The 14,292-nt window shown below is 46.5% G+C and overlaps 1 protein-coding gene across 8 annotated transcripts in view; it reads right to left on the bottom strand.

Moving 5' to 3' along the window:
• The window catches only part of OGDHL (oxoglutarate dehydrogenase L), a 191,740-nt gene that overhangs the window by 131,571 nt on the left and 45,877 nt on the right, over positions 1-14,292 (bottom strand). For 2 of the 8 annotated variants that reach the window (XM_077259343.1, XM_077259340.1), the window contains exon 1: positions 12,490-12,609. The exons of 3 other annotated variants lie outside the window; for them this stretch is intronic. The gene's annotated coding sequence lies outside the window, so the exon portion shown is untranslated. Of the gene's footprint in view, positions 1-12,145; positions 12,610-14,292 lie in introns of those variants that run through there. 3 more of the 8 variants (XM_077259346.1, XM_077259341.1, XM_077259344.1) reach the window with 3 other exon arrangements.

Raw genomic sequence — 14,292 nt, 5'->3', positions numbered from 1 at the left:
ATCCGTGAAAATAAAAAATCCTTTTTTTTTTTCCACAAAAATAAGTTTTTAGCCCCCCATTTTTTGATTTTCCCAAGGGTAACAGGAGAAATTAGACCCCCAAAGTTGTTGTGCAATTTTTCCTGAGTACGGCGATAACCCATACGTTTGGGTAAACCACTGTTTGGACGCACGTTGGGGCTCGGTAGAGAGGGAGCACCATTTGACTTTTTGAAAGCAAGATTGGCTGAAAATCAATGGTGGCGCCATGTCACGTTTGGAGACCCCTGATGTGCCTAAACAGTGGAAACCCCTCAATTCTAACTCCAACACTAGGCCCAACCCTAACCCCAACACACCCGGAACCCTAATCTTAACCCTATTTCCAACCCTAACCCTAATTCCAACCCTAATTTTAATTCCAACCCTAATCCTAAGGCTATGTGCCCACGTTGCGGATTCGTGTGAGGATTTTTCCGCACAGTTTTTGAAAAATCCGCAGGCAAAGCGCACTGCGCTTTACCTGCGGATTTACCACGGATTTCCATTATTTTTTGTGCGGATTTCACCTGCGGATTCCTATTGAGGAACAGGTGTAAAACGCTGCGGAATCTGCACAAAGAATTGAGTGCAGAAAATACAACGCAGCATTTCCGCGTTGTATTTTCCGCACCATGGGCACTGCAGATTTGGTTTTCCATAGGTTTACATGATACTGTAAACGTGATGGAAAACTGCTACGAATCCGCAGCGGCCAATCCGCACAGTGTGCACATAGCCTAATTCTAACCCTAATTCTAACCCTAACCCTAGCCCTAACCCTAACCCTAGTGGAAAAATAAAAGTAAATATTTTTTCTTTATTTTATTATTGTCCCTACCTATGGGGGGTGATAAAGGGGGGGTTATTTATTATTTTTTTTATTTTGTTTGCTGTGATAGAACCTATCACAGCGATCAAAATGTACCTGGAACGAATCTGCCGGCAGATTCGGCGGGCGCACTGCGCATGCGCCCGCCATTTTGGAAGATGGCGGCGCCCATGGAGCAGACGGACGGACACCGGGAGGGACACCGGAGGTCGGTAAGTATGAGGGGAGGGGATCGGACTGCGGTGGGAGCGGACAGGAGAGCGGAGGACAGCAGATGACAGGACGGAGGACGGTGGGGAGGAGGTCGCGATCTCCAGCCATGGCTGATGCTATTGGGGGCGCCATCTCGTTTCTATCTTAGGGTGCCAGTGGAGTTGGGGGCGCCATCTCGTTTCTATCTTAGGGTGCCAACCCCCACTGAATAGGCAGGTTCTATGCAGGAATTAATAGGTTCAGTCAGACTCCCCATTCCACATGCCAAAGCAATCGATTTATCCCACCCTGTCTACATTGTTTGCTCCTTCTCCAATGTTGCGTCCTCTTACTTGATCCCTGATAGGGTATTTGGGATCATGAATGCAAACTTTAAACCCTCATGCACCTGACATTATTGTCTTTTGCTCCAAAAACGTAGCCACCAATTGCCCCTATGCTAGGAATCCTCCTCCCAATAAGAGGAATGCGAGGATGTAAATTTGATAACATTTAACCCCTTTATTTATAGGTTACAAAATACAGGCTTATGATACTTGTTACCTATGGGGGTGAAACGTAGTATAACAGACCCTAATGGGGGTCTCTATATTTTGCATTTCAAGTACTGTTCCCGTGGCGGTTTTGTGTGCTATTTTGTAGAGATTGAAGCAATTTATGCGCTTCACGGTGCGTTCCACATGAATGTATATCGGACATGACGCACATACTAGCCGCGCGGTTTGTATTTACAGCGACACCGGAAGGAGTATGTATGTTCCACTGCTGCGTGCCAGCCTGGGACGCACCGGATGTGTCGATCCCCCTTCAAGCTACGGCGTCCTATTTAAGGTATCCGGACACATGCGGCAAGCCCGCTTTATTATAGTAATGTGTGGCGAGTGACCGCACACTTTATCCCCATTCTATATCCAACGGCTTCTCCCCTGATGACTAAGCCGGAAGAAATGCGTCGGAAGATGTGTATACGTGGGGATGTTTAGATTATGGTCCCGGAAGTAATCCGAGTAAGGGGTAATGTATGGATGATGTGAGGCCTCCCCCTGAATTAATGGATATCTGTGGACTGGTCTAACCTTTTCAACTGTGAAAGGAACAAAGACGGGTGAGATCGTTCCTTTATTATCATTACTATACACACCTGGGCAATAAGCAATAAGCATATAAATATTGAGTGATTTTACTATGATTGATCATGCTCTCCCTTAGGTCTCTTTTGAGTAGATTGGGAATAATGGACTGTTGTTGCCCATGGTGATACTGGCAGTGTGCTAATTAATGAGTTACTCTATAATGAATTACATTTGAGCTGGATTCTTGTGTGAACCCTGGTGAGGCTCATTCTACATGCAGTGAGCATCTCTGGCAAAGGTGCCAACTGCCGTAATAGTGCTTTATTGTACTCAGCACACAGCAGTAAGAAGAAATAGTATATAAAAAACTGCGTGGTTCTGTTTATTTGTTTGTTTAGTATTTCCTTTGGGCATTTTTTGCAATTTTTGCAATTTTAGTCTATTTAGAAATTAAAAGTTATGTTTTATATGATTTCATAACAGTTTTTACCTTGCTGTATAAACTGATGCTATTGCAGCATCGGCCATTGCTGGATTGTAATATTTCACCAATTTTCAATGGTGAAACATTACTATCGCTCTGATTGAAAGTGAAACGTCACTTTCAACAGCCAATCAAAGCGATCGTAGCCACGGGGGGGGGGGGGGGGGGGCGAAGCCACTCCCCCTGGGCTCAAGTACCACTCCCCCTGTCCCTACAGGTTGGGTGAAATTACAGTTAACCATTTCACCCGGGCTGCAGGAGCGTGATCCGACCATGACGCATATGTTGGGTCACAGGTCGGATTGGCACAGGTTTTCATGACGCATACGCTGCGGGGTTATTCCATGTCAAGTGAACCAATGATTTTTACCACTATATTTTTAATTCTTTTGAGATTTTGTTATTTGGTAATAGTGTGTCAGAGAATGCAAAATGTGAAGAAGAAAAAAATTCTAGATTTTTTTTTTTATTTTTTATTGATTTTCAAAGTTCGGAAATAGTGCGAATTTCTGTGTTGCCTGCCTTTACATTTCTCCCCATAACTCAGGCTAGAAAAGAGATAGAGAAACAAAATAAACACCATTCTACTCAGAATTGTACAGGCTTTCACCAGATATGTCACAATAGTATCTTTGATAATATTTTACCTATGCGAACGCAAGCGCAAAACTTTAAAACGCATTTCCGAAAAAAAACGTTTAATTTAAAAATTTCAAAAACTGCACATGTGCCTGCTATGCTCCTATTCACATCTGTACCAAAATACAAGCTGGGATCGTGATGGGATCATATTTTATATTTTAAAAAATAAAACTATTACAGAGTCAGTTCAAAAATCTTGATTTCAGATCTGCTCAGCTTGTGGTCTAACAGTGTGAGGTCTGTATTTAGCAAATAATCCATGATTGCTAGATATTACGGTATTATTTATTATGTTACAGAGTATTAGAAGCAGGAGAGGACAGAGGAGAAGCTTTGTTAGGGCTGAGAATGACCAGGGGTAGACGGTGACTACAGAGCAGATGACAGGCCGGCAGCTCGGGCCGTATTCACACCAAATCTGAACACCCAGGCAACTCCTCAAATGGAGGGAGAAAAATATTCTTAACATCCAGTTCATGTGTTGTACAAACCAGGACTACAAAGAGGAGGAGGAGAGTTTGTTATATCGGTTACAGGAAGCAGAACCCATCACAGGGACTCAGCAATACCGGACTGTCATCCCATGTAGTGGAAATAAAGACCGTGACGTCCATGACGTGGTAGAAGGCGGCACAAGATCGGCAATGGATGACACAACTGGCTATGTGACCTGTGAATATGATCGGCGCTGACGGCTACTGGACTCTCCAAAGATTGTGAAAATGAAGACGTAGAAGTGACTTTTCTGCACCTTCTGGTCCAGCGCCGTCGTTTGTGTATCCAAGAAAATCAGACATTGTAAAAGTGAACAAAAAACAGACATAACTCAGGTGGAGCCGAGCACCATGACAGCCGCACATACTGACACAGAAGGAAACGGCCATTGCTAGTTAGCGCTTATGGGCAAGATGACATTTCATCCTCTAGAAGGGGCACATTGATGATAACAGGCCAGTGTAAAAACCTACTATTAATTGTTTGATTAGTTCATATTTTATAGAACGAGGATTTAACTACTGTACTATTCTTCTTAAACACTTCAGAAATGACATGTTTAGTGATATACTAGAAAAAAAATTGTTCCATGTATAAATAGGTGGTAGAAATATTGGTTCTTCTAATCTTGTTTTTAACATATAATTAGGATCAGACTGTATTTAGAAAACCACACTTGAGGATGTGATCACCTTTTATCTTTTGGCTTGTTCAATGAATTCAGGTTGAAAATGCTGAGCAAGTAGTTATGATGATTAAGGGTACTTTCACACTGGCGTTTTTTGTCCTCCGTCGCAATGCGTCGTTTTGGTCAAAAAACGCATCCTGCAAAAGTGCTTGCAGGATGCGTTTTTTCTCCATAGACTAACATTGGCGACGCATTGACACACGTTGCAACCGTCGTGCGACGGTTGCGTCGTGTTGTGGCGGACCGTCGGCAGCAAAAAACGTTGCTTGCAACGTTTTTTGGTACGTCGGGAACGTCTTTTCCGACTGCGCATGCGCGGCCGGAACTCCGCCCCATCCTCCCTACACCTCACAATGGGGCAGCGGATGCGCTGAAAATCTGCATCCGCTGCACCCGTTGTGCAGCGCAAACAACGCTAGCGTCGGTACGTCGGCGCGACGCACTGCGACGGGCCGAGTACGATGCTAGTGTTAAAGTAGCCTAAGATGCATTTATTCTGGCACTTTGTTTTTTGTGTTTCTTTATTGTTACATATAAATGTTGAATGCAGTAAGTTGTAATTTGAAAAGAAAAAAGGAAGAAACTCACACAAACATAAAATCAGATGATTCAAGGCTTAAAAAAAAAATACAAATGTGATAGATCCCAAGTTGAATCCCTGTACAAATGTAAACAAGGACACAAGTAACACGCATGCATGTTTTCACAATTTTAAAACATACGTTTTTTTCAGAATTGCGCATCAAAATTTTTAATTTGATTTCTCCAAAACAAAATATAAAGAAACTTAGTCTTGTGACATATCAAATGAAAGCCGGTACCGTTCTGAGAAAAATGATTCCTCTCCCACCTCTATATCTTAATTCTAGCCCGAGATATGATACAAAATGTAAAGCCATACCAGGCCAAAATCCATGCTTTTTCAAAACTTTAAAAATCTGTAAAAAATTAACTGATGAAGAAAAAAATTCTAAACTTTTAATTTGTAATTAACTAAAGTTGTACTTCATAAAAACAAAAAATAAAAAAAAATCTAAAGACGTAAGGTAAAAAAAATATTCATATTTGGATCACTTGATATGGAATGACCCTGCGTCAAAGGTTGGGAAGGGGTTAAGGCCGGGTTCACACTTGCGAATTCAGTGCAAGAAACTCGCGCATCAATACCTGGCACAGCTGCTGGCACTTGGGATCGGAGCACGTGGCTGCATAGGAATACATGTAACTGCACACTCCGGTCCCAAGTGCCGGCGGCAGCGCAAAGTATTGATGTGTGAGTTTCTCACATTGAACTCGCAAGTGTGACCCCCGGCCTAAAAGAACCACTCCAGCTCTGCAATTAAAAAGAAAAAAAAGAAAAAAAACACTGGAGTGGTGATGTGATGCAAGTCAACAAGAACCTCATTCTACATCTCAGATTTAGGCCGGCGTCACACTGGCGAGTTTTACGGACGTAAGAGCGCAGAAACTACGTCCGTAAAACTCGCATTACATACGGCACAATGCTTCTCAATGGGGCTGCTCCTATTAGCCGTATATTACGGTTCAGTATTATACTGCTTTCTACGGCCGTACAAAATCGCAGCATGCTGCGTTTGTCAGCGTATTGCGCAAATAATACGCCAATGAAAGTCTATGGGGGCGAGAAAAATAGGGATTCCACACGGACCTGCAGTGTGACTTGCGAGAAATACGCAGCGGTGTTAGTGAAAAGTCGGTAATTCAATTGCCGGCTTTTTCCTTCTCCTTCACAAACCCGACATGATATGAGACATGGTTTACATACAGTAAACCATCTCATATCCCCATTTTTTTTGCATATTCCACACTACTAATGTTAGTAGTGTGTATGTGCAAAATTTGGGCGCTGTAGCTGCTAAAATAAAGGGTTAAATGGCGGAAAAAATTGGCGTGGGCTCCCGCGCAATTTTCTCCGCCAGAGTGGTAAAGCCAGTGACTGAGGGCAGATATTAATAGCCAGGAGAGGGTCCATGGTTATTGGCCCCCCGTGGCTAAAAACATCTGCCCCCAGCCACCCCAGAAAAGGCACATCTGGAAGATGCGCCTATTCTGGCACTTGGCCACTCTCTTCCCACTCCCTGTAGCGGTGGGATATGGGGTAATGAAGGGTTAATGCCACCTTGCTATTGGAAGGTGACATTAAGCCAGATTAATAATGGAGAGGCGTCAATTATGTCACCTATCCATTATTAATCCAATTGTAGGAAAGGGTTAAAAAACACACACACATGATTAAAAAGGATTTTAATGAAATAAACACAGCGGTTGTTGTAATAATTTATTGTTCTCACAATCCATTTGCAGACCCTCGCTTGGAAAAATAATAAACGCACAATATACATACCTTCTGGTGAACCGTCTCGTCCCACGAGGTAATCCATCTGAAGGGGTTAACTAATATTACAGGCAGGAGCCCTGCTAAATGCAGCTGTGCTCCGTGCCTGTAATCCCCGGCGAATGAATGAAATGTAGGTCATTGACCTACATTTCCTTCAGTCGCGGTGATGCGCCCCCTGGTGGATGTCCTCATATGACCTGGAGCGTGGGAAAAAGTTCCCAGGCTGCAGTTCATGAGAACATCCAGCAGGGGCGCATCACCGCGACTCAATGTAAGTACAGATCCTGCTTTCCTTTCAGCACCCGGGGATTACAGGCACGAGCGAGTGGTTTATCGCAGCTCTGCCTGTAATATTAGTTAACCCCTTCAGATGGATTACTTCGTGGGACGTGATCTGACATCAGAAGGTATGTATATTGTGCGTTAATTATTTTGCCAAGTGAGGGCCTGCAAATGGATTGAGAGAGCAATAAATTATTACAACAACCGCTGTGTTTATTTCATTAAAATCCTTTTTAATCATGTGTGTGTGTGTGTGTTTTTTAACTCTTTCCTACAATTGGATTAATAATGGATAGGTGACATAATTGACGCCTCTCCATTATTAATCTGGCTTAATGTCACCTTCCAATAGCAAGGTGGCATTAACCCTTCATTACCCCATAGCCCACCGCTACAGGGAGTGGGAAGAGAGTGGCCAAGTGCCAGAATTGGCGCATCTTCCAGATGTGCCTTTTCTGGGGTGGCTGGGGGCAGATGTTTGTAGCCACGGGGGGGCCAATAACCATGGACCCTCTCCTGGCTATTAATATCTGCCCTCAGTCACTGGCTTTACCATTCTGGCGGAGAAAATTGCGCGGGAGCCCACGCCAATTTTTTCCGCGATTTAACCCTTTATTTTAGCAGCTACAGCGCTGAAATTTTGCACATACACACTACTAACATTAGTAGTGTGGAATATGCAAAAAAAAGGGGGATATGAGATGGTTTACTGTATGTAATCATGTCTCATATACTGTCGGGTTTGGGAAGGAGAAATGAAAAGCCGGCAATTGAATTACCGGCTGTTCACAGATATCGCGCTGAATGAAATATAAATACAGAATATATATATATATGTGTCTCAATGACATATATATATATACATACTGTATATATGTTTTAATGAACATTTGAGCACATAAATCCATTAGATGTCGGTTTTGCAAGCCTGCGCGAAAATCTCGCAGTACGGATGCCATACGGATTACATACGGAGGATGCCATGCGCAAAATACGCTGACACACCCTGACTACGGATCACTATTTTGGGAACATTTCACCGTATTTCGGCCGTATTACGGCCGTAAAATACGGACCGTATTGTCTTACACCGAGTGTGACGCCGGCCTTACACTGAGAACGTGACCTTCGGTGCACAGAGAGTCGCGGTGTGAGCCGCCAATTACAGGAAGCAGGAGAGGACCAGAGGGCGTTGGAAATGGCAGAAGATAATGATCTGTAGGTATTTTACCGCACATTTCTAGTCACTAGCAGAGCGGGCAGTTACAGGGGTTGTCCACTACCAGGACAATCCTTCTCAGGCCGTCTCATTAAAATAAAAACGCCAATCCTGACCTCCGATGCCTGCGCTGGTCCAGGGCTCATATGATAGAACATTACGTGAGCCCATTCAGCGCCGGCGTCACTGTCCCCGGCTTTGGCGTACCGCACATCACCAGGAAGTCTGATCGGCTGCAGCCCTGACCTCATGCAGACCTTCGATCAGTCCGTGGCGAGGACAGTGATGCCAGCGCTGATTGGGCACAGGGCTCACGTAATGTCATATCATGTGAGCTCTAGGAACCCCGCAGGCTCCGGAGGGGGGTATAGGGGTTTTATTTTAATGTCGGCAAACACTCAGCTTAAAGGGAACCTGTCACCCCAAAATCGAAGGTGAGCTAAGCCCACCAGCATCAGGGGCTTATCTACAGCATTCTGGAATGCTGTAGATAAGCCCCCGATGTATCCTAAAAGATGAGAAAAAGAGGTTAGATTATACTCACCCAGGGACGGTCCTGATCACGGTCGGGTCAGATCTTGATCAGATGACGTCCTCTTCTGGTCTTCACGCTGCGGCTCCGGCATACTTTGTCTGCTCTGTTGAGGGCAGAGTACTGCAGTGCGCAGGTGCTGGGCCTCTCTGACCTTTCCCGATGCCTGCGCACTGCATTTCTTTGCTCTGCCCTCAACAGGGCAGACAAAGTACGCCTGTGCCAGAGCCGCAGTGTGAAAACAAGAAGAGGACGTCATCGAAAGAAAATGGGAGGCCCCGGACCGCCACACCCATCGGATCGGACCGCCCCTGGGTGAGTATAATCTAACCTCTTTTTCTCATCTTTCAGGATACATCGGGGGGGGGGCTTACAGAATGCTGTAGATAAGCCCCTGATGCCGGTGGGCTTAGCTCAACTTCCATTTTGGGGGAGACAGGTTCCCTTTAAGAAAGGGTCAATCCCTTTAAGGCCGGCGTCACACTGGCATATTGCATCCGATGTGAGAGCATCACAGCAGAGCAGGAGCCGAGTGTCATGCGTCTGTGCTCCGATTCTCTCGCACAGGGAGGATCGGAGCACAGCTGCGGAGGAGGCGGAGAAATGAATGTCTCCATCTCCTCCATTGCTGGGGTCCGCTTATAACGCACAGCACTCGGATGATATCCAAGTGGTGTGCGCTGTCTCACTCGCACCCATAGGCTTATATGGGTGGAACACGGCCAACAAAAAGTCAGCTGGTGGGAGCAACCTCATAGCTTAACATTAGTCCGAGTGCAATAAGATTTTTTGACGCCGGCCTACAAGGAAACCCATAAGGCCGGCGTCACACATGCGTGTTTTACGGACGTAAGAGCGCAGAAACTACGTCCGTAAAACTCGCATTACATACGGCACAATTATTCTCAATGGGGCTGCTCCTATCAGCCGTATATTACGGATCCGTAATATACGGCTTTCTACGGCCGTACAAAATCTCAGCATGCTGCGTTTGTCAGCGTATTGCGCAAAAAAAATCACCAATGAAAGTCTATGGGGGCGAGAAAAATACGGATTCCACACGGACCAGCAGTGTGACTTGCGAGAAATACGCAGCGGTGTTAGTGAAAAGTCGGTAATTCAATTGCCGGCTTTTCATTTCTCCTGCACAAACCCGACAGGATATGAGACATGGTTTACATATAGTAAACCATCTCATATCCCCATTTTTTTTGCATATTCCACACTACTGTTAGTAGTGTGTATGTGCAAAATTTCAGCGCTGTAGCTGCTGAAATAAAGGGTTAAATGGCGGAAAAAAATTGGCGTGGGCTCCCGCGCAATTTTCTCCGCCAGAATGGTAAAGCCAGTGACTGAGGGCAGATATTAATAGCCAGGAGAGGGTCCATGGTTATAGGCCCCCCCGTGGCTAAAAACATCTGCCCCCAGCCACCCCAGAAAAGGCACATCTGGAAGATGCGCCTATTCTGGCACTTGGCCACTCTCTTCCCACTCCCTGTAGCGGTGGGATATGGGGTAATGAAGGGTTAATGCCACCTTGCTATTGTAAGGTGACATTAAGCCAGATTAAGAATGGAGAGGCGTCAATTATGACACCTATCCATTATTAATCCAGTTGTATGAAAGGGTTAAAAAACACACACACACATGATTTAAAAGTATTTTAATGAAATAAACACAGCGGTTGTTTTAATAATTTATTGCTCTCTCAATCCATCCGGAACACCCTCGCTTGGAAAAATAATAAACGCACAAGATACATACCTTCTGATGTCCTATCACGTCCAACGAGGTAATCCATCTGAAGGGGTTAACTAATATTACAGGCACGAGCTGCGATAAACCACTCGCTCGTGCCTGTAATCCCCCTGGTGCTGAAAGGAAAGCAGAGTGATCTATACTTACATTGCGTCGCGGTGATGCGCCCCTGCTGGATGTTCTCATGAACTGCAGCCTGGGAACTTTTTCCCACGCTCCAGGTCATATGAGGACATCCACCAGGGGGCGCATCACCGCGACTGAAGGAAATGTAGGTCAATGACCTACATTTCCTTCATTCGCCAGGGAATTACAAGCACGAGCACAGCTGCATTTGCAGGGCTCCTGCTTGTAAATTATTTTAACCCCTTCAGATGGATTACATCGTGGGACGTGACGGTTCAGCTGAGGGTATGTATCTTGTGCGTTTATTGTTTTGCCAAGCGAGGGCCTGCAAATGGATTGAGAGAGCAATAAATTATTAAAGCAACCACTGTGTTTATTTCATTAAAATACTTTTAAATCATATGTGTGTGTGTTTTTTAACCCTTTCCAACAATTGGATTAATAATGGATAGGTGTCATAATTGACGCCTCTCCATTATTAATCTGGCTTAATGTCACCTTACAATAGCAAGGTGGCATTAACCCTTCATTACCCCATATCCCACCGCTACAGGGAGTGGGAAGAGAGTGGCCAAGTGCCAGAATAGGCGCATCTTGCAGATGTGCCTTTTCTGGGGTGGCTGGGGGCAGATGTTTGTAGCCAGGGGGGGCCAATAACCATGGACCCTCTCCTGGCTATTAATATCTGCCCTCAGTCACTGGCTTTACCACTCTGGCGGAGAAAATTGCGCGGGAGCCCACGCCAATTTTTTCCGCCATTTAACCCTTTATTTTAGCAGCTACAGCGCTGAAATTTTGCACATAAACACTACTAACAGTAGTAGTGTGGAATATGCAAAAAAAAAGGGGATATGAGATGGTTTACTGTATGTAAACCATGTCTCATATCCTGTCGGGTTTAGGCAGGAGAAATGAAAAGCCGGCAATTGAATTACCGACTTTTCACAGATATCGCGCTGAATGACATCTAAATACAGAATATATATATATATGTGTCTCAATTACACATATATATATATATATATATATATACTGTATATATGTTTTAATGAACATTTGAGCACATAAATCCATTAGATGTCGGTTTTGCAAGCCTGCGCAAAAATCTCGCAGTACGGATGCCATACGGATTACATACGGAGGATGCCATGCGCAAAATACGCTGACACACCCTGACTATGGATCAATATTTTGGGAACATTTCTCCGGATTACGGCCGTAGTACGGACGTATAATACGTGGCGTATTGTCTTACGCCAAGTGTGACCCCAGCCTAAGTCAGAGCGCTCCTTTAAGCACGGCCTCTTCTAGTTTTCCCGGCAGAATGGCACCTCAGCCTTAAAGGGGCCGTAGGACAAAACGGTTATTGCAGCCCCTTCAAGGTGGAACCCCTCCGGGCCCGGCACACAAGGAGTCAAACTTACCAAATGAATATGCAATCAGAAATAACAGGTGTCTGCGGCCATGTTTAGTCCTGGCACAGATGGGAGCCATGACAACCAGGTCACCGTGAGCTGCCCCTGTGCACCTCCATCACAGGCCATGTACACAGCAGGGGCCCAGCCCTGTGTATAACGCTACAGCTCCAGGCCGCCGGCATAAGCCTACACCCGGCCAGAGTGGCGCCCACAGGACTGTGGCCGGAGGTCTAGACCCGGCAATGGTGGCCGGCCGGAGAGCAGCGCTCACTGCAGCCAGCACGCGGGCAGCTGCCGCTACAGTGACGGAGTCTCCGGCGCCCTCAGACGTTTCCGAGTGACACCGTTACCTGATGGCGGCTCACGTGACCACACAGCTAGAATCCCGGCGGAGCTCCGTACAGCGGCCAGGGAACCACCAGTGAGGCGGGCGCACTAAGACACTGAGGTGGGCGGGGCTACAGGGGCGGGGCCTCAGGGGCGGGGCCTGGGCTCAGAACACAGCTGTATCGCTGTCCTCGGTGCTGAAGTGCTCTGCGGCAGCCGCAACGTGTGCTCTGTGCTGTGCTACTCATCCTGTGCTGTGCAACTCTGTACTGTGGTTTGCGGCTCTGTTTTGTGCAGCTCTGTGCAGTATGCTTTGTACTGTGTAGTGTGCGGCTCTGTGCTGTGCGGCTCTGTGCTGTGGTGTGCGGCTCTGGGCTGTGCTGCGTGTGCTGCGCGGCTCTGTGCTGTGCTATGCGGCTCTGTGCTGTGCGACTGTGCTGTGCGACTGTGCTGTGCGGCTCTGTGCTGTGCGGCTCTGTGCTGTGCGGCTCTGTGCTGTGCGGCTCTGTGCTGTGGTGTGCGGCTCTGGGCTGTGCTGCGCTGTGCTGTGCGGCTCTGTGCTGCGCGGTTCTGTGCTGTGCGGCTCTGTGTCGATGTCGGCTTTACACCCCATTGGCAGTCTCTTAGGCTACGTTCACATTAGCGTTGTGCGACGCAGCGTCGGGCGCCGCTGCGGCGACGCATGCGTCATGCGCCCCTATATTTAACATGGGGGCGCATGGACATGCGTTGCACTTGCGTTTTGTGACGCATGCGTCACTGCGGCGCACGCGTCAGGGCGCAGAGGACGCAGCAAGTTGCATTTTTTGTGCATCCAAAATCAAGCAAAAAAAGGATGCATGCGTCACAAAACAATGCGTTTTGCATGCGTTGTGCGTTGCGTCGCCGATGTGTCGCCGACGCAACACACAACAACGCAAATGTGAACGTAGCCTTAAAGCAGCTTCTTCAGGTACCTGGAATGGCTTCCAATGAAAAGCTATGCCTCATCAAGAGTTCACTTTTGGAGGCACAGCACAATACACTGCTGAGCCTTGTTCTACAACTGTTCTAAGCTAGAATATAGCAAGCACTACTCAGCTAAGGCTACTTTCACACTAGCGTCGGGAACAACCCGTCGCTGTGCGTCGGGCCGCCGTTCCCGACGCTAGCGTGGTCTCCGCCGCACAACGGGGGCAGCGGATGCATTTTTCCCACGCATCCGCTGCCCCATTGTGATGTGCGGTCGGAAAAAGCGGACCGTCGGCAGCAAAAAACGTTACATGTAACGTTTTTTCTCCCGACGGTCCGCTACCACACGCCCAAGCGTCGCAAAACGGACGCGACGTTTTGCAATGCGTCGCAAATGCGTCGCTAATGTTAGTCTATGACGAAAAAACGTATCCAGCAAGAACTTTTGCTGGATGCGTATTTTCGGCAAAACGACGCATTTGCGACGTATTGCAGTTAACGCTAGTGTGAAACTAGCCTAAGACAAATGACAGTCCATCATTAAGCCATGAAGTTTATTCATACTAGACAATTGCTAGAACCTTGAAGATAAACTCAATTGCAGTCATGAAAACTCTCAAGTGCTATAATGAAACTAGTTCTCATGACAAAAGAAAGAGCAAGAAGTACCTCTGCTGCAGAGGATAAGTTCATCAGTTAGGCCGGTTTCACACTAGCGTTTCTGTGCGCAGTGCAGGCCTGTGTACTTCTTTCCTTAAGATCCGCATAGATCCACATGCGTCTTGAGTACCTACATTTAACATTGTGTATGCAGGTGTACACAGGGTCATGCGTTGTATGCGGATGCGTCCCCGTGCGTCGTTTTGACGTGCCCG

Source organism: Ranitomeya variabilis, chromosome 4, assembly GCF_051348905.1.
Source record: "Ranitomeya variabilis isolate aRanVar5 chromosome 4, aRanVar5.hap1, whole genome shotgun sequence".
Taxonomy (NCBI): Eukaryota; Metazoa; Chordata; class Amphibia; order Anura; family Dendrobatidae; genus Ranitomeya; species Ranitomeya variabilis.
Note: the sequence above shows the minus strand (reverse complement) of the source record. Positions and strands in the feature narration are given on the sequence as shown.